The sequence below is a fragment of the Argiope bruennichi genome, chromosome 1 (assembly GCF_947563725.1).
Source record: "Argiope bruennichi chromosome 1, qqArgBrue1.1, whole genome shotgun sequence".
Classification (NCBI taxonomy): Eukaryota; Metazoa; Arthropoda; class Arachnida; order Araneae; family Araneidae; genus Argiope; species Argiope bruennichi.
Window position 1 is genome coordinate 94,620,822 of NC_079151.1, and position 20,572 is coordinate 94,641,393.

The 20,572-nt window shown below is 28.8% G+C and overlaps 1 protein-coding gene across 1 annotated transcript in view; it reads left to right on the top strand.

The window, feature by feature from the left end:
* Window positions 1–11,061: 11,061 nt before the first annotated feature.
* LOC129963909 (tubulin polymerization-promoting protein homolog) overlaps window positions 11,062–20,572 on the top strand; it is a 62,533-nt gene continuing 53,022 nt past the window's right edge. The window contains exon 1 of the mRNA XM_056078502.1: window positions 11,062–11,345. The gene's annotated coding sequence lies outside the window, so the exon portion shown is untranslated. The remainder of the gene's footprint in view (window positions 11,346–20,572) is intronic.

The following is a 20,572-nucleotide window of genomic DNA, read 5'->3' on the forward strand; positions in this document are numbered from 1 at the left end:
ATTTAGGCATTAGCCTTGTGTCGTCCAGACACAAGCTACTTCAGATCAAACCACTTAGATCAGCTTCCAAAGTCAAGTCGCCCCAAATCTTTTTCTTTGTACTTATGCATCTTTATGCAGACCGATTGAAACTAACATTCTACACACAGCTACAATTGTAGTAACAGAATTTCAAATTAACCTTCATTTATTTAAATAGCTGCATTTTCTTAGTTATCGCATTTATATGCAAGAGAATGAACAGACCAACAGATGATCAATCTCTCTATGGAATTTACTCAAAATGTGACATGGATCTATGATTTACTTGCCAAACTTATAAATCAAATTTTACGCATTCAGTTCTTTGCGTTTCGCAATTATCGTGCTCCTTTGTACGAGGACAGACAAATATAGAAACTTCCTGTCATTGGATTTCATTCGAAATTTGACAGAAATTTACAAATTTGATACAAAAAATTATATTCCAAATTTCATCCGATAGCTCAAAGCATTTTTGACCCATCTTGTGCACACATAAGCTAACAGACATAATTCCAAAAATTTGTTTTGGGGACTAAGAGAGTTCTGGAAGTAGACATTCGTCAGACTCTCTAGAATGAATCTTTTGACCAGTACAATCTTTCTAAATGTCGCTCAGAACTCTTAATAGGATAGACATTTCGAAGTGGAACTATCGAATTCGACTCGCAATTCCTTGTTAAGTGCTGCTCACTAAGAGTTTTTAAAAATTTTTAATTGATTTTTAATTAAAATTTAATTAATTTGCTAGAGGAACAAAAAAAAAATGAAATTACAATACCGCCAAAACTGGATGATAGTTGAATTGGACATTTACGTTTTTAATAGCTTAATAATTTTATTGTGTCATGGCATTGGTCTTCATTAGGCAGGATTATATACATCATAAAAACAATACTCATAAGACTATTTAGATAAAAACTGCTTTAATGTGTGTAATAATTTGACAATAAAACTATTTGTTGATGGAAGCATGAAGTTATAGCTGAGGTTTAATTGAAATTGATTATATGAATATCCCCAGCTAGCCGGCCAATACACAATAATGTTCTGGAAAGTTAAAAATGGCATTGGAAATACTGGGTAATTCTGTGCTTGCTTTTGTGAATCTACAAATTCAACTTCTCTCGTGATAATTAGCTTTAGCTATTAATATTGATATTCACAATTCGCCTTCAAAATGATCAACATCTGAGGTAATTTTAAACTCCAGCTTCTGCTGTCACTTCGCTGACAATGAAGGTTGAAGAGGAATTACACTCGTTGTTACGAATTACAGTATCTAACAGATAGGCGGCCCTGTGTATATTCACTTTCATTTGTATGTACTACTTATTCTTTTTTATAAAGTGCTCACTTTTGTAAATACCTCGTGCAATAAATATGTGTGTTTGAGAGCTCTGAAGTTTTCTCTTAACAAGGAGTAACATGATATGCAGACTAGCTGCGAGGAGAGACTTCCCTTCATTAATGATTCACTTTCTAATGTATCTACAGACATCTTTATGTAAGTATTTCTTATTGGAATTAGGGTTAAAAATAGTACGGTTATACTATACATATATGGGTATAAAGATGTCACTTATGTGGCAGACACACTTTTGCAAATCTTAATAGCGGTTTTTTTTCTCTTAACTGCGGGTACCAGCAGACTATAAATAATTGCTATTATAAAGAAAATATTGCTATTATAAAGAAAGCTACAAACGGACTTCTTTTCTGCAGATATTTTGGATATCTGTGTTTCTACTAATAATACAATATGTAGATAGAATCCAAAATGAATTCTTAGAATCTTATTCCGATTATCAATTGCTCCAAAATTTAATATAGGTCTTCATTTTTGTTATCGAGACTGCATACCTAATTTCATTTATCCAGCTGTTTGAGTTTTCATCTTCAATTACACACAAACCGACAGACCGATAGGTAATCTACCCAAAGTTTATTTAATTTGAAACTATTTACAGATATATTATTCTGTAGACAGCGTCATTTGTAGAAAATTCATCCATCTGATTAGTTGCATATTTGATTGACTGTATTCAAAAATAAGCATAATTCCAATTTTGAGTTTTTGTCCTCAGATACATACCAAACGAGCAAACCAGATACCAAAAGTGTATTTAATTTAAAATTCTTTACAGATATAATAGGTTTAGATATAGACACAATAGATTTAGATATTTCTTATAAGATTTATTTTGATACTATCTAGATAAATTAACTCGGAATGGCCTTAAACGTGAAAATTCATCAAAATGTCGTAATTTTTTTAATGATAACGATATATATGTATGTATTTCTTTTCCGACCTTTAATTTTTTCGTTTGTTTCTTATACAGAAAACCAAAAAGAGAATAACGGAGGCTGACGGTTTTTTATCAAACAAGATTTCTCTCTTTCGCTTGTTATATGAATGTCTTGCTATTACGATCGACGAAACTAAGTTCTATCTTTCTACAATTAGTCTCCATTATGGCGATTCCAATCTAAAACATCTTACTACAGTGCAATGATTGAAGATATCGTTAATCAGACCCCAGTACTTACTAATATTCTATCTCGGGTGCCATGAATCTTATCTACACACAGCCTTCACATCTTCGTATTCGTAATTACTCTTTAGTGAGTTCTTCCTATTTTTAAAGAAGTAGCCCCTTGTCATATTGCCCATTGTTCATCGATTTTAAGAAATAAAACTTTTGCTAATATTGCTGCTGTATGCAGAAATGCTATTGCATATATTATCGAAATTCGAATACTCCTTCACTGAACGAGAAAATAGTAACTGTCAATCAAAAAAATTAAGTTTTTACATTTCCTTTAGCCGTTAAATTCCGATGTGATTAAAAGAGATATTTAGCGAATGTAAAATTAACGTATCTGGTGTATATTCATTTTCTTGTATAAAAAATCACAAATTTTTAATTTAAATATTAAAAAAAAACAACGGATGGCTTTCATAAAAACCTATTTCGAAACTATCGTTGGAAAAAATGCAGCCTTCAAATTTCGCAAACGATTTTTTACGAAATCGAAACTTGCTCCGACACTTGAATGATGGCAGTTCAAAGAGGAAAAGCGGGATGTTCATCATTTTGTAACACGATTAAACCCTTTGACCCTACAGTTTGCATCAGATATGTCCATAATAAGAATGACGTCATCCTTCATCTCGAGAACGGCCTTGCAGAATCGAATTCGAATGTCTAATAAGCCATCCGCACAGGAAACGCTGCGCATGCTCACTTCCATTTCTCATCAAAAATGAGTCATCTAGAAGCAGCCAGAAAAGGTTTTTCTTTAAATATCGAAACGCTCGAATATTGACTAACAAAAATAAAACATTTGTGATTAATTAAAATTTTTTAAAATATTAGTACAAATTTACACCGCTTTCTGGATAGATTATAATTAGAAATGAAGAACCATAAATATTAATATTCTACTTTAAAAACGCGTTAATAAAAGAAATGAGCACACAAAAATCATGTTTAAATTTTTTTTAGTTGCATTAGATGAAGTAAATTGTCACAAAGCATTTTGTAATTTTATATAAAATTGGACGATATAATGTTAAAACTATAAAAGGTGATCGAAAAATATATTTAAGATTATGCATATATATCTAAATGCATTTTAAAGCAACGATCAAGCATTACCAGTTATGGTGTATGGTGGCAATAATGAAGTTAATTTTTAGAACAATCAACGTGCCCATCAATACTGTGGCTCTAATTGTGTATCGGTCGGAATAACGATTTTGGATTTTCATGATTCAGTACGAAATTTGGGTTCTTTATAGTTCATAAGTTTAAATTCGATTGATCACATTGCACTTCGCGTTATTTCTTGTAATGAAATAAAAACGAAAATATCAATGATCTGTTGCCATTCTGCATTTGTTAAAAAAAACGACAGAAAAACTCTTACATTTTATTACTGAATTACAATAAAAAAATAAATTAGAGGTACACATTGCTGTAAATTTTTGTTTTCTTCATAACGATTTTTTTAAATGTTAAAAAGATTTTTCGGACACGGTATACAAAATTTTATAATTTTTCACAATATCAAAGTCTTCCTAAAAATAGATTTTTTTTTTTTTTTTTTTTTTTGTCAGACGAGAAATCGCTCCTTGTTACAGTATTAACCACATTTTTGTCATTCATGTTCTGCCAAACGATCAGAAATGGTACTTCCAATTCGCGAAGATTGTAGTTCCTGGTCTGACAGATGTGATGTGATTCTGAAAACTTGTCAGTCGCTATTGCGACAAATGTTTCTTAAATTATGAAACGCATTTCTCCAACAACTGCAAAAACCATCTGTAGTTTAAATTGAAAGCTATGCTACCAATAAAATTCTAGTCTCATAAGAGAAAAAAAAATGCTTCATTTTCATACTTTATATATCCAAACGATTTCTTTCCATCGTAATTTATTTAGAAACTATCGATTTACTTTTATAAAATAAATATTTTCCCTTTATTTCATGAAATTAGAAGGTAAAATAATATTGTCTTTCAGAAAATATAGTTTCCGGCGAAAAAAATAAACCTGATCTGCTTACAATATTAAATTGAAACGTAATTTCACAAAATATCAAAATATGAGGAAACGGTTTATATCAGTTCAAAATTCAAGTACAAAGAATTTCATTTGAACTCAGTTTTACGAATGCTACTGGGAAACATTTGTTTCTAGACAAAATGACGTCATACGAGGAGAAGGCGATGCGCGTTCTCTGTTTATTGGAAACGAAACATCCGAAACTAATTAAGAAGTTCTTCAGATCCGAATTTAATAAACTTCTACCAGTTTAACTGTTAATTAATATCTGAATAACCCGGTTTATTAAGGAGATTCACGGTGTTGAAGAATTAAGAAAATGATTTATCACAGAAACAACTACTGTGACTTCGCAAATGTTTACCGAACATCTGGAGGAAAACCGAGAACAAATTTCATATTCTTATTGCAACTAACGGTGCGCATGTTAAAGCATATTCATAAAAGAATCTTAGAACTACTAAATAAATCTTATTAAGTCTGTTTTTCTCTTTTTCTGCTCTTATTCTGCATTCTTTATTAAAAAAAAAAAAAAAACTTTGTCAGTTGTATATTTTATGGACATTATTTATTTATAGAAGTATACTGAATTGAGCAGGGTATTAGCTATTTTTTACCGCGAAAGTGAATCTGAGTATTATAATTTAAGTCCCACGAATGCTTTTTGTTTTCAGAGATATTTTCAATGATATTTCTTGAGTTTTATTTATTTTCAGTATTATAAGAATGGATTCAGGGTACAAGCTTATTTACGTTTAATTTTTCTGAAATTTAAAATATTTCCAGATCAATAGTTGTAGGTTTTAAAAATGCGGGAAAAATTTTCTGTACTTAACTAGCAATGTATTTTATTTTTTCTAATAAGGAAAATTAATGTGTGTATATGTGTCGATGAATGCTATATAAAATAGACCGTTCTAATCTAAACCTACCTAACTTGGGAAGTCTAACTGTGATGAGGAATTTTTCACCTAGAAGAGGTTTTTTTAAAATTTCAATTAAAATTAACTAAAAATTAGACAAAATTTTAGCAAGCTGCCGTAACAACTTCAGCAAATATTACAATTGTAGCAGTTGCATTACCTTATCTTCTCTTTTGGATAATAGATGGCGATATCTAATTAGGAGCACATCCCATACTGCATTGCGATTGTAAATAATGAGGTGAGATGCTGTTTTGTTAAGGTGTGCTCGTTAATGTCTTGTCTTTAGTGTTTGTGTTTGTTTTGTGTGAAATGTGATCATTAAAGAAATGTTCCTGAAAACATACGTCCTCTTGCTTCCATTACACGGATCATAATGATCTTCATTCCACCAGACAGTAGAAAAATTATTTTTACTTCATCTTAAAGTTAAAAAAAAAAATCTTTTCAGTGATACCGATTTTTTCTTGATATTTTTTATGCTTTTAATCAATTTTAAAAAATTGTTTTAAACGTTATTTATAACAGTATATTTTATTGCGAAATTCAAATCATTTTCATGCAACAAATATTTCATACTGACTTTTTTTCCCATTACTGATGATCTAGATATGAAACTTTGATTTATTTTTCCTTGTTGAATAGATTTCAGTATAAAACACTTCTTAAATAAAATTTTTGACATTTTTTATACAATTAAAGTTTAACTTCAGAATCGTAGGACAAATTTTTAAAAATATGCTCATTTTTATTGACTACTTCTTTTTACTGTGAAATGATTGGATGACACAGACAAATTGTAAGATACAGACCAAATATTAGTTAAATGCATAGCACAATCAACACAACGGTGTAAAGCTTCTAAAAAAGTAAATGGATATAAAAAAAATTGAAACTTAAAAACATTTTTGTTGAAGAAGTCATTAATATCCATTACAAAAAATATTAAATTGTAATTTATAGCAATGAATAATCTCGAAGAACAAACTGGTCGTCAAAGGCGACTAGTAAAATTAGGATTTCAATTAATTTTCCGTTTTTAAATTTACATTTCAAAGATATATATAAAGAAAATAATTGTTTTAAACTATTGATATTATTACAGAAATGGTGGCTGCTTTTGATAATTCAATATATAGTATTACAGTAGTATCGTTGAAGCGCTTCTCATTAAAATGTCGAATGAATCACAATCCTGATTCATTCATAACATTTATATTGATGAACAATGGCTTAACTAGGGTGGAGCAGACAGGGCACGTGCCCTGTGAGTAGTTCTCAAAAGGCTCAAAATTAAGAAATCAATTCGTTGTATTTAAGAGAAAATTAAGTCTTTAATAAGATCCTATTCCTAAGATTTTTAAAAAGTGAAAACGGTTTAAACAATATGAGAGAAAATTTAAAGTTTCAAAGGCATTAGAACTTATAAGAAATTTAAAGTTATTAGCTTGTGGCTTAGAGCTTCTGGTTATTTTATGAGTTAAACAGAATAAATTATAATGAAACTCAGATTACTTTATTTTTGCTTGAAAAGGAAGGAATAGAGATTTTAAATCTCTCAGATTTATGAGAGAAAAAATTGATTTACTCACATAAATCTGAGTTTTATTATAATATAAATTTCAGAGATTATATAAATTTCAAAACCTTTTAATAAGAGTTTCATATATGTCTCAGAAAAGATTCGTGTTTCAAATATTTAGGCAGTAAAAATGATTATTGGGACCTACGTTTCTGAAAATCGAATCACGACTATCAGAAATTATATTCATGGTTTATATAACCGAGATATATAACTCAAAATAAAATTTTGAATGGAAAATGCTCATGATGAAACTAAATTTTCCAGCTTTTTTTAATAGGAGTATCGACAGAAGATGGGGAAAAACCACAGCGCCAGACTATATGTAAATAAGGCCGAAAATATTCTGTAATTAAAAGCATTCTTTTCATTCTGTAGCAGTTGCATTACTCTATCTTCTCATTTGGATAATAGATGGCGCTGCCTGATTAGGTGCGCATCTCATAATGCATTGCGATTGTAATGAAAATGAGATGATATGCTGTTCTGTTACAGTGCGCACGTTATGTCTTGTCTTTTCGTTTTCGTGTTTGTTTTGTGTGAAATGTGACCATTAAAGAAATGTTCCCGAAGTCATGGATCCTCTTGCTTCCACTGCACGGATCATAATGATCACCACAATTCATTGAAACTTCTATTGACAAGAAAAAATATCAATAGTATTCTGAACAACAGATCTTTTGGAATTATGGCTAATGCTTTTGAATGCGAAAAACCGGATATAATTTTCATTAAAATAAAAAGGACATACCATGGTAATTGTAAGCAACAAAATTTTTTACTATGGTTTAAGATGTAGATACAATAACCAAACACTTATTGGACATTTTTACTATGCGCACTGATTCTTAAATTTAATTCAATGTGTAAAGAAAATATTCTGTGTTTTAGTTCTTTTGAGTATAAATTGACTTTAACGAAATCATAAACATTATTTAGTTTTTATGAAACATAATTAATAGTAAACTTTGTTTGATAAATGTAATGGTACGCATGAAATAATTCTGTATGTTATTATTGATATTAACTAAATTATCAAGATTTGTATGATTTTATGTGTTAACAAAAGATTTATTTCAATATTCAGAGTTTCCTATAATACTAAAGGGCTAATGTATGTAACTTTTCCGTTATTATTCGTACAGATGTATTCCTTTTCAATGGATTAAGAGACTTTATATTTTTTTAACGTATGATGGAAATAATTTTTGATTTGTATATCACTAAATGTATTAAAACTATACACTTATGTATTAAATTATGCTTTAGCAACTATTTAATTTTTATTTGGTCCTTATTTGATTAATTAAAATTAGATTGGAGAAATCTATCTATGTAAGTTTAGCATAAAACTCTCAAACTGATTTTATAAAATTTGTATTGCAAACACTTTTTTAAAAAATAGTATCATAATACATTTTATACGCAAGGACTGTCCATTAATAAAGACCATTGTGGTTTTTTTTTTTTTTCTTTTCAATGTTTAAATCATATCAGCTCCAAAATGCTTTATGTATTATTATTTAAGTTTAATTGCATTTTCAAAGTTTACAGTCCTAGATACAAATAATCAGAAATAATAAGGGTCGCGTTTCAAATAGATAGAGAGAGGCGCAGTTTTTGTATTTTGCCTGCGAGTCCTTTTAGGGAAATATGCCATTGTTGGTAAAGTACTTCGCACAAATAACGCTAACAGACAAGGCTAAACTAATAACAGTACACTCCTGAGTATCCGGCCTAAGGTGGCGGAAGGACTGACAGGATAACAAAAAACCCGGATAGGCCGGAGTACTATGAATTCATTTCTTTGTCCACCAATACCAGAAGACAAAGTTTTTATACCAAACTCCCTATAAGTACTTCTCACTTCTTACTGAATATTGAGCCCATCATTTACATCAATGTAAACGCAGCCGCGGTCTGGTGAATTAGAGAAGCAGTTGCCGGCAACGTGTTAAGTTAAAATAAGAGGCTCTGTACCGGTGGTTTATATATGTTTATATACTGTACAGCACGTTTCAAGAATTTATTAGACAAAAAGTAAGTTAATGGATATAAACTGCTCACATTTTAACGTAAATTCTATAATGTCCAAGTTAAAAGCAGGAAACATATTCAAAACATTAATGTAAATCGGCCTAATTCTTAAGAAAACTGGCTCAAACTGATTTTATTTTTCACTGATAAATGATTACACATATATGAAAATGTAACCATAAGATAAGAGTCTCAAAGAGAGTCAAAACCTAAAAACTCATGGTTTTTAGGTTTTGAAAAAGTCCTTAATGGATGACTAAATAGACGCCTTGCCTTCCTCATTTAATTACGAGAAGATGAAAAAACTAGGCCGGATAGTACGAGGCCGGATAGTCGCGAACCGGTTACTCGGGAGTGTACATCTTTGTTTACATCTTTTTTATATTGAAATTTATGTTTTTCTCTTTATGTTTTATATGTTTTTATATTTATCTATTTTATATTTTTATGATGTTGACTGTTTACATCTTTTTCAATGTTGAAAAAGACTGGGAGCATGTGAAAGGTGACATCATTTTCGAAGGAGTATGTGAACTATCATATCTATATCATGAGTTAAGTCTTATGAATATCATGAGATTAATCACATTTGATGAATTAATAGACAAGTTCGTGATTATTTTAACAATAATAAAGAAGAATATAAAAAAATTATCTCACCTTTGTTTAATGTCACAATGAATCTCACTGAAAAAATTCATATTTATTTTGTTTCTCAACACGTTAGAAAATATTGTTCAATGATGAAAGAAACGTTTATGAAAGAATAAAAAAGAAATGTATTTTGTTTCTATTTTGTGAATAATCTTCAATGAAGCATTCAAGTAATTAATAAAAAATTCAAATATATAAAAAAAATGCCATTTTAATGGCAGATTTAAGTGGTAAATGTCATGCCGGTAACGCTGTGTTTTTTAAAACTTTGATATTCGCGTTTAAACATATAGAATAATTCAATTAGTTAAAAGGGGATTTTTGAACTCATGGAAGTTTAATAATAAAATAATCAAAATCTAGAGGGGAATTTTTTTGGAAATTTTAATACTTCTTTATGAATACTTTGTGTAGAAGGAAAAATAAGATTATCTATGTACCATATTTACTTTTTCTAGTCGAATTTATACAATCTACGGTATAATACTATTTCCAAGAAAAACGCGAATCTTTTTTTCTTATTACTATGCATTATCTCAAAAATATTTTTATTGGTTTTTATTTGTTGTGATTCACTGAATGGTGATGATAAGACACGGAAGAATGATCCTGGTTTGATTGTGAAAGAATTATATCATTTTACAGAATGTATCTAAGGGTTGAAAATAATGAAGAATTACTTTATACCAAAAATTAGCGAAGAACAATTATTATTTTTATTTGTTTACAAATATTGATCACTGAATCAGAATTAACCTTTATCGTGGCAAGATTGCTTTTTTGAAGAAAAGAAAAAAAAATCTATATAGGTAGCTTCTTTACGCTATAAAAAACATAAAAAAAAATCGTGTAATAAAAATCGTTTGATAAAACTAAGTTAAAAATTATTTTATAGTGGTAGTATATTTTTATAAAGTTGTATGTATGGTATACTATACAAAATGAACATAAGGGTTAAACAACAGAACTAAATTTGAGACATCACCAATGTATTTGATATAAAAATGTATCTGTCTACAGAATCTACATTCGTATCATTTAAAAGATCGAAGCAGCCTTTTTACTGATTTTTTTTAATTTCAATATTTGAGAATTGCAAATGTGACAGAAATATCAACTTTTTTTTAAACAATCGAGTACGCGCATCGATGCAGCTGTTACTGCGCGAAGCCATCTCTGATCACCTCTAGGCAAATGACATCATCCTACACTACCGCCATCTGCCGCCAGCGTTCGTTACTACTTCCCCATCCAGATGATGACTGCAATATTTACACCCCCACTGCTCTTGTGGTTCTGCTCTTCGATCCGCTGAAACGATCCGCAATACCGTTTCCTCCTCATCTCGTGTTTCTCGTTTTTCTCTACTGTTTTGAAATTTATTTTTTTCTTCCACCACAGTTTTTCTTTCCTGTTTGGTGCACACGGAAATGAATATATTTAGGTGAAGATTGGTTTGCATCCCGAGATCAGGAATTGTTTGAAAGAAATATTTTGATCATTGCTGGGTGAATTTATCAAGATATCGTTTTGGATAAAATCTTTACTTCAAAGGTAAGAACATTTTAAATTTCTGAGTCAAATGAATTGATACTATAGATAAGAAAGCGAATTATATTAATAATTTTTTTAGATGAATGTTTTTCAAGAATGTAAGGTGGTTGGAAGAAAATGTAAACAACGGTATGGGAAAGTTCAATGTCGATTCGGTAATAAGTGGGACCTATTACATGGTTGAAAGCGCATGCGTAACTGCATGCAATTAAGTGTTTTAATTATATTTATTTTCTTAAAATGATACATTTGTAGTAGTTAATACATTCTGTCATAATCTCGTTTTCAGAATATTAATTTAAATTTAAATATAAAAAAGAAACTAAATATCAGGTACGCAATCTCTTCTTGAAGCAAACGATTTTTTAATTCTAAATTATTTTTTTATTTATTAAATATATTCAGATACAATTATACATCGTTTTGTTGAAATTTCAAATTTCAAATAAAGGTGCCAGGTTGAAATTATTTTTATAACTTATAACAGAACTTACAATATTTGCAATACTTTCAATTACAAGGAGAATATATTAAGATGTTCAAAAATTCATAGAGTTTAATTTCATAAAATCTCCATCTGGTTTTAAATGCCAGTTTTTGAAAACACAGACCTTCAAATCTACGAATAATGTCAGTTTAATCTTAATAAAAATGATATAGCCTTGCTGATTAGTCATTTTTTCCCCTGCACAAACAGAATTCAAAAATAATTTTTTAGAAAGCAAACAATATCAATTCATATAGGATGATCCAAATGAAGATACGGATGTCCACAAAACGGGAAATGATTTTCATAGGATTTTATATTGAAATGAAAGTAATTTATTAAAAAATAATTCACGAAAAAAGATTAATATTATTTTATATTTTTGGTTTGAAAAAATTTAAAGGCATTTTTAATCAAATTCAGATCATAAAAGCGTGATAAAGTTTTACGTTTGATTGTTTATCTTTATCTTTAAAATTTATTATTGGTTATATAGTAGTGATAGTATACAAGCAAAAAAATATAATGAAAATAGCTACGATGTACATAAGGGTAAATTTTGTATTATTATCTTTAAAATTTAAAATTTATCTATTTATTATTGTTTTAAAAAATCTTTAAAATTTTTCATTGTTTATATAGCAGTGATAGTACATGCAAATAAAAAAAAATATTGAAAATAGCCATGTTGTGCATTAAAGTAAATACTATAACGAAAGCAGTAAAAAGTACCTTTTAAAAAAATTGCTTAAAAACATTTTTAAATTATACCAAAATAGTATAGTTATAAAATTGACTCTATTGAAAGACTTGTTTTTTAATTTTAAAGAGGTGCAAAAATGGAACTTATCCACTAACTAAATCTTAAATTTTTGAGGAAATAATTAAAATTTCGATATTTTTTTACAATAGAATTTAAAATTTAAAAAACTGTTTTTTTAATAACAGTATACTTACTATCCATGAAGTAATGTCAATCAAATTTGTATCTTGAGGTCGAATTATCTGCTCTGTATAGCGTTTTGAACGTGTTTTTCTTCAAGAATGTTGCAATTTAAAGAATTTATCCGAACTTATAAACATTATAACTATTTTTATAAAAAGGTTATTGACAAGAATATGGATAAAGCGAAAAAAATTTATCGCTCATTTATATAAAAATTCTACATTGTCGTGTTGCATGTTTTAAACAAGTATTATAATTTATATTTGATTTTTTTAAATTGTTCAAATACCAATAAATATAATTGTTCAATAAGTGTGACAAACTGCTATTTCTCGGCAACACCGTCTGGCGACCCTTGATGATGCAGGCATGTAATTTAACTAATTAGCTAATTAGTAGCCTCTAGCGATTAGCTGTTTCGCTAAGAATATTTGTTATATTCAATTTCTGATCAATCTTTTAGATATAACTTCATATTTATGATTCAACTAAATTGTCAGACATTAGCTCATTTGATTTTAATTACCTTATTTAAGTTCGGTTTATTGTGTATATGAACCTTCTTAATGGAGACAGTTCCCTAACTTTATAGCGCTATTAAAAACATCAATATCCGGCTCATCTATATTCTAAATTTCGCGATATTTGTAACTTCATTTTTTTTATTTATCTTTTAAACTATACAGATATTAAGTAGAATTCCCCGGTTTCAGCTTTCAATAATGGAAGGCAATCACACGATGAAATATTTGATGAAACAATAAAAAAAAACTTATGAATTTTGGGGCAACAATATAATTTATTGCTGAAAATTAGGCAAAATTTTTTAAAAAAATGCTAAAATTCAACTCATTAGCTAACGATACGCACGACTAATAAATTGCAGTCATCAAAAGACAATATTTTTAAATTTTGAAACAGTGTAAAATTCAATTTAATGCAACAATATTTTTGTAGAATATCATTGATAAACGTTGATACTCAACTTAGATTTTTAATACATTTTTAATTAAAAATTTAAAAAAAATCTATCTGAAATGCACATCCACACCATCCAAAATATATATGTATGTAGTAACTCTAGGTCAAACCGTTTGGCTTGTAGAACGCCAAGACACACACACGCACACACATTCATCTTTATTATTAAGAGCAATGTAAGATTTAGCTAAGAGGGAGTTTAAATAACTAAACAGATATTTAAAAAAATATGAAGATTTCATTGACTACATAAATGCTCAGCAAAAATTCATCAATTATTATCATTACATTTCTGGTTGTTCTCTAAATATCGGCTTGCACAAAATAATTTAGAAAGATCATATTGCTTAAATGCAGGTTACTATTAAATCTTATTTGTATAAGTACTATAAGTCTTAATTGCATATCTATGTGGAATTCAATTTCATCACAAAATAAATTTGGTTGATGATTTTTTGTATTGCTTTCATTAAAAAAAAAAACAGTTTTTTTTTAAATCTATGCTGTTCAATAAATTTCTATCATTAGCTAATAAGTTCTTCGTTATTGGATCACCAGATAGTTTTGCTGGCATTTATTGGTACTATTAATTGTGGTATTGGGGCAGTCCAAGTTCAATGAGAATTTTATCTATATACTATTCAATAAATTCAATCAGTTTTAATTCTAAGTCATATGGTCCATGTCTCCTGATTGTAGAGTCTTTGGTACTTTTGAGCAACGGGTTGCAAAATCGATTTCACCAAAATACTGTTTTCTGAAGCAGGTGAAAGAGAAGAATTCAATAAAAAAATGAGAACGAATCAAATGGAGGAATATGATAAATAAGAAACATACACAAAAATGAGTGACTCCGCTCAATGACGTGTAATGAGTCATTTATTATTAAAAACATTTATTATCGCTGAAAGTGAAAAAGGAAGCATATGAGATAGGTTGAAATCCATTAGTCAATACCTCTCAATATCATCACCAACGGATTCTGAGTCAGCGAAAGAAGAAACAATTGCTTAGATAAACAACGCAATGAAGCAGAATGCAATCAAAATCTAAAGTTTAACCAAATTCTCATTTTTACCAAAGAATTCGTAGAGCTTTTTGAAAACTTCCCTAATTGCGTTTTCTCTGTTAATATCATATATTTAAATAGCCGACTTGGTTTTTGGTATTGGAGACTTGGTCCATTTGGTGGTTTGAAAGTGTACTGGTTAATGAATTTCAACCAAGTGGAATTTTTGTATGTGATCTTTTCAATATATTCTCAATGATTAATTCAGGCTACAACGATCAGGAGGTATAGTCTGAATTTCATGATAAAAGTGTTTCAATTTTAAAACTAACTCCACACCAGAGCCGCTTAAATATTCTAGGGGCATTTGCAAGTTCATTGGATTACCTCTTTTCCTTTTTTAACTTCCGAAAGTATAAATTATTATTCATTTTAATTTAATCTCTATTTAAGCAATTTTAAGTATCAAATTTTGACATACTGAAATAAAAAAAAAACATTTTTTTAATTGTGGTTACTTTCCGAAGAGTGATTCAAGTGAAGAGTGAAGACAATTCAAAATTTAAGTTTAAAAACAATTTTAAATAAAAAAAATCGTAATATTTTAATGCAATCTAAATTATATTTAGTCATAACCTCTACCATTTTTTAAAAATTATAAGGAAATATTTTTTAGAGTTAAAATACAAAAAAATATTTAAAATTTTCCAAAAATATCAAATTGGGAATGTTCTTAGAGATAGCGTCCAAAATTGAAATAGTACTTGATTTTTATTTGAATAAGTTCAAAAGCACACTTCTTGTAAAATAATTAAAAGCACAAAATTAAATGACTTTGAAAATACCGAAAAATATATCGATGTGTCGGGACTCCATAAATTTGCGAAAAGACTCATAGGCAGTATGCTTGTTAATAATCCTACTAAAGTCTGGCTGTGTATGTGTGCAATTTTGAGTATCTATACATTCAACCCAACGCGCCCTTTCAACTCTTTTGCAAGCTTCAAACGCCTTTCAGACATGGTGTAGAAGCTTGCAGAAAAGCTGCTGACTTTGGTGTCGTCCACTTCATTCGACTACAGTACGGTAAGAGATTTATATTCAATCAACATTGATTAGCTTCAAATTGGGACGCCGATATAACTAAATTAAAATAAATTTGCATATTCAGCTATTTTGATTGATTTCCCAGAAGTGTAAATTAAAAAAAATATATATACATACCTCTGTGAAGAGAAATAAAAAAAATGCTTCTGTAAATATTCTTTTGAAACAATTTTGTGAAAGATTTTAAGAACCAGAATATTAATAAAAATTTATTAAATATCAGTTTTAAGTTCGACATCAAATGAAAGTCACTAATTTTCTAAAAATAAAAAAGGAATTTTCTTATTTCTACAAAATCTAATTGCATATTGAAATAGGAATAAAAAATGTAATTGTCGGCAGTCAAAAAAGCAGCTCTTAAACGTGTGGCTTATTTGCAAGATTTATCTATATCCTGCATAATTAAGAGGGGGAAATATTTGATATTCTTGTCAAGGACAGCTTTTCTACATCTTTAAACCTAAATGTTTGCGTAGAATAACATATACTTTGCCCATTTTATCTAATATCCATTTATCATTACTTATCTGAGCTATTTTGTTACATTTTCAGTTGTTTGCCGGTGAGCCTTTTCTACATTTACATCATTATAGAGCAGACGATTTTTTAAAAGTTGCTGATTTCTTCAGTTTTTTTTTTTACAATAAAAACAATAGAAAAACATCATCTGAAAGCAATGTATCGCAAGAAACAATTTATAAGTACGCTGGCAGGCATTGATATTTAATAATTAATTATGGAGAAAAATTTGACTAAATGTTGTGTTTGGTGACTGAAAAATTAAACAAAACAAAACAAAAAAAATATCGTTTCTGACAATATTTATGCAGAAATAGGTGATTAAAAGCAAAAATTTTTGGACAGTATATAAAATTGAGTATATAAAGACTAAACAGTTAAATTATTTTTAAAAAGTCAATGATAATTAATTTCAGGTAGATTAAGGTTTTTACTCTATTATGCTATGAAATGAAATATTTCCACAAGTTGTTAAATTTATTTTAAAACTCGAATGGAACTCTAAATAATCAAAACATTAAAAAAAACCTAAACAAGATAGTAATAAAGATATTCAGAGATATAAAGTTCTAGTCGATTTGGAGTCATGTAATGATATATTTGACGGAGCGCCTAGCCCCGAGGGTTGGGGCTTAATCTCCGGTAGATGGAAAACTTTTATGAGACTTGGCTTTCAGTATTTAACGTGATCATCTTCGCAAAAAAGTCCGATGAACTGGGTTACAGGAACAGACAGGAGATGAGGAGTGAGGTGCATGACGAAGAAGTCGATTTGGAGTCATCGGATGTTTGCCCTTTTTATACGGCTACTAGGATGTCTGACCTTGATGCGCTAAAAAAGAATAAAAATGCTCTGAATGAAAGCAAAACTACCGAAAGTATTCCCATATTTATTTCTGATTAATTCTCATCCGATGTCGATTATTAAGATTCTACTATAATCCCATTTTTGAACTCCTTGCTTCAGTTATTCTTGATGTTTCATAAAAGTTAGGACCTCAACGGCAATATCTGTGACTTAGTGGAATTGATGCGATGTTCTTTTCATCACAGCGCCTTTGAACATTAAAAATGCCAACATGTATTTAAAGAAATATCACAATGATATTATGTGATTCTTAAGTTTAAAAACATGGCAACCAATTCAGGTGTCAATCTCCTCTTTTAAACCAAACTTCAAAATTGTAAATTCATCTTTAGTAACCAATTAATAACTTGTAATCATAAGTTATCAATGGTAACAATATAATATCAACATTGTGAGGCATTATTGTATATAGTATTTCACTTTTAAATCTTATGTCAGAAATTTATTGCGCTAGCAAAAAATGTTCATTTTTTATTACCTAACAAGTGCTACGTGGGTATTCTAATGTAATATATACATATAGCAAGCAAATTAATAAAGCACATTTTTTACATTTGTTTATAAAGAACCTTTTACATCACTTAAATTACACCAATTAACAGGAATTGATACTGGAGCATTACTCATTATTTTAGTTATTAACCCTGGAACACATAATGCTGCCATATCATATCAGCACAAATAATTAGAATGGCTTTGAAAACCGTCTTTGATAATTATAAAAATTATCTTGGCTTATTTTTTATTATTTATTTATTACAAAAGTAATATCTTGATGTAGCTCATAATTTGAATTAAGTTTTTTAGAAACTATATAAATATTATAATAAACTGTGTCGGTCATTTTAATAAAAATATAAAAATAAATATTTTATAAATATTTTATAAATTATGCATAAGAGTAAAAACATTAGTTTAATTTCGAAAATATATCTAATTTTATCACATTGCTTATTTATTTTTCATTTTGAAATTCATTTTACAATCCTTAGTTTTTTTACAGTCTTTTCGGGCTTAGGATATTTATAACGTTTTAAGTATTTACAAGATCATTAGCACACGCAATTTAGTTTCGAAGGCTTAGATTGAAGTCTTAGTTAAGGATAAATGAAATCATTACATTTAATAAATCTGGTTCAATTCTTAGTTGTATGTTGCATAGATAAGAAAGTAGAAAAGAATAACATAATAGAAAATAAATAAATATAATAAGTAATGTAGAAAACAAACTAATAAGCTTTTAATTATACGAAATGTCTCTTACAGTCTTGTTTGGTATGTTGAAAGAATAATAATCCTCATTATTTTATTTAGACTGAATTGTTTGAAACATTTTATAGATCCAATTGATATTGAGATCTAAGGTTCTTTCTCTCTCTGTGTGTGCAGAAAACATATTTTTGAACAGTTTCGGAGCCGATGAGAGAGACGACACTTTGAATTTTTAAACTTAGTTTTTATTCCACCCTGGGAGGCATAATTTATGTACAAGAAAGAAGCGACGAGAAACGTCAATCTACAGTGCGACACAAGAGTAAAAGAGGGAAATATTTCCCCCCTGTGATTACATACTATGAGATTCGGAAAGAGATTTTTTTACAAGTGTCGATTTACGTAAGGAGAATATAGGTATCTTTTAAAAGAATTTGTTTAAATTGATAGATTTTCATCTCTTCGCTCTGAGTGTGAGAATTGCCGATTTCAGCAATTTTACAGAGCTCATGTTGAATTCATTTAATAAGAGATGGAATTGGAACAGGAAATAAGAGAATAAGTGAACATTTCCGAGTGAAGTTAATATGGGTTAAATTAAGATAAAAATTAGGATGTAATTTATATATATATATATATATATATATATATATATATATATATATATATATATATATATATATATATATATATATATATATATATATATATATATATATATATATATATATATATCGCCTCCTCGCCATTTGACCGCGGTTCAAAATTACGAGGTCCGTCCCAAAATAACCCTAGTGTTGCTTTAAAATGGGACGTTAATATAACTAAATTTAACTAAACCAAATTGCTATTATAAATTTTTTATCAAAAAATTTTGAGATATTGTTTTAATTACATGAATTCAAAATGTTCCTTTTCATTACTAATTGCCTTACTAACTATTGAAGTGCCTTTTTCTTGAATTGTTCAACTGTCCAATATTGCCCAAATATTTTAATGCTTTAATTAACAGCGGTTATTTAACTGAAAATATTTTTAATGGATTGGTCAAATTTTTGCAGAATTCTCTAATATGGACAAAAGAAAATCCTCTTTAGTTTGTTTTTATTTGATATTGATGTCAAAGAATATAAACTGACTCAGATTGTGAGGAAAACTGACCACAGAACAGATTTTTTGCTGATGTAGTTGTTTTGACTATATAGATAAGGAAGCGTTTGTTTTATTTTCTGCATTAGCTTGTCAAAATTGCAAGTGCCTCGAAAATGCGATTTTTTAGATCTCTATTTCATTTTATTTTATCGAAAAGTGACTTTAATGAAATAAATATACAAAAGATAAAAGTATGGCATGTAATGGCAAATTTCGTTGTTTTCAACGAATTTGATATATTAAGCTCTCATTAATAAATTCATCGGACAGTAATTTTTCGTGATGGGTTGATTTTACTTCGGTTGCAGAAATCGTGGCTTTGCAATTAAATAATCGATTGATTAACCAAAAAAATACTTACTAATAATTTAATAAGATGTTTATTTATCTTGTTTTCAGTCATTTACCGAGCTATTTCGGCTATTTCACGATTTTTGCCACAAACAGAAGTTCATGCCATGGTCTGGATGTTAATTTGAAACACTTCAAAAAATGTGAAAACGATTTAAAATTTCTGCTTTCTTTCTGCAAACCAGTTTAGTTTCCACCTGCTCTCCGTGACTGACGGTAGACAGCTGCTGCCTCGGCCGCGATATCAATTACAAAAGCGTGGATGAGGGTCAAGTTTCACTTTGGAAATGATAAATGAACTGTTATAACATTGGAAATGAACATTCCTGTTATTTTGTAGCCAGTGCATTTCGTTTTAAATGGAAAGAACTTTTGCAAATCTTTTTAAAACTAGAAACTGGTTGAAATGACTTACTGATATAAACAATTTGATGTCTGCAAATCCATATTTGTTTCAAAATGTGCCTTTATTTTGGGTACAAAATACTTATTTGGAACTTGCGTTGGTACAAACAATCAAGCAAGTATTCCGGGTGTTTTCCTTTCCTTAATTAAATAATTCGTTTATGTAAAATTTACTTCGTAATCCTTTCTA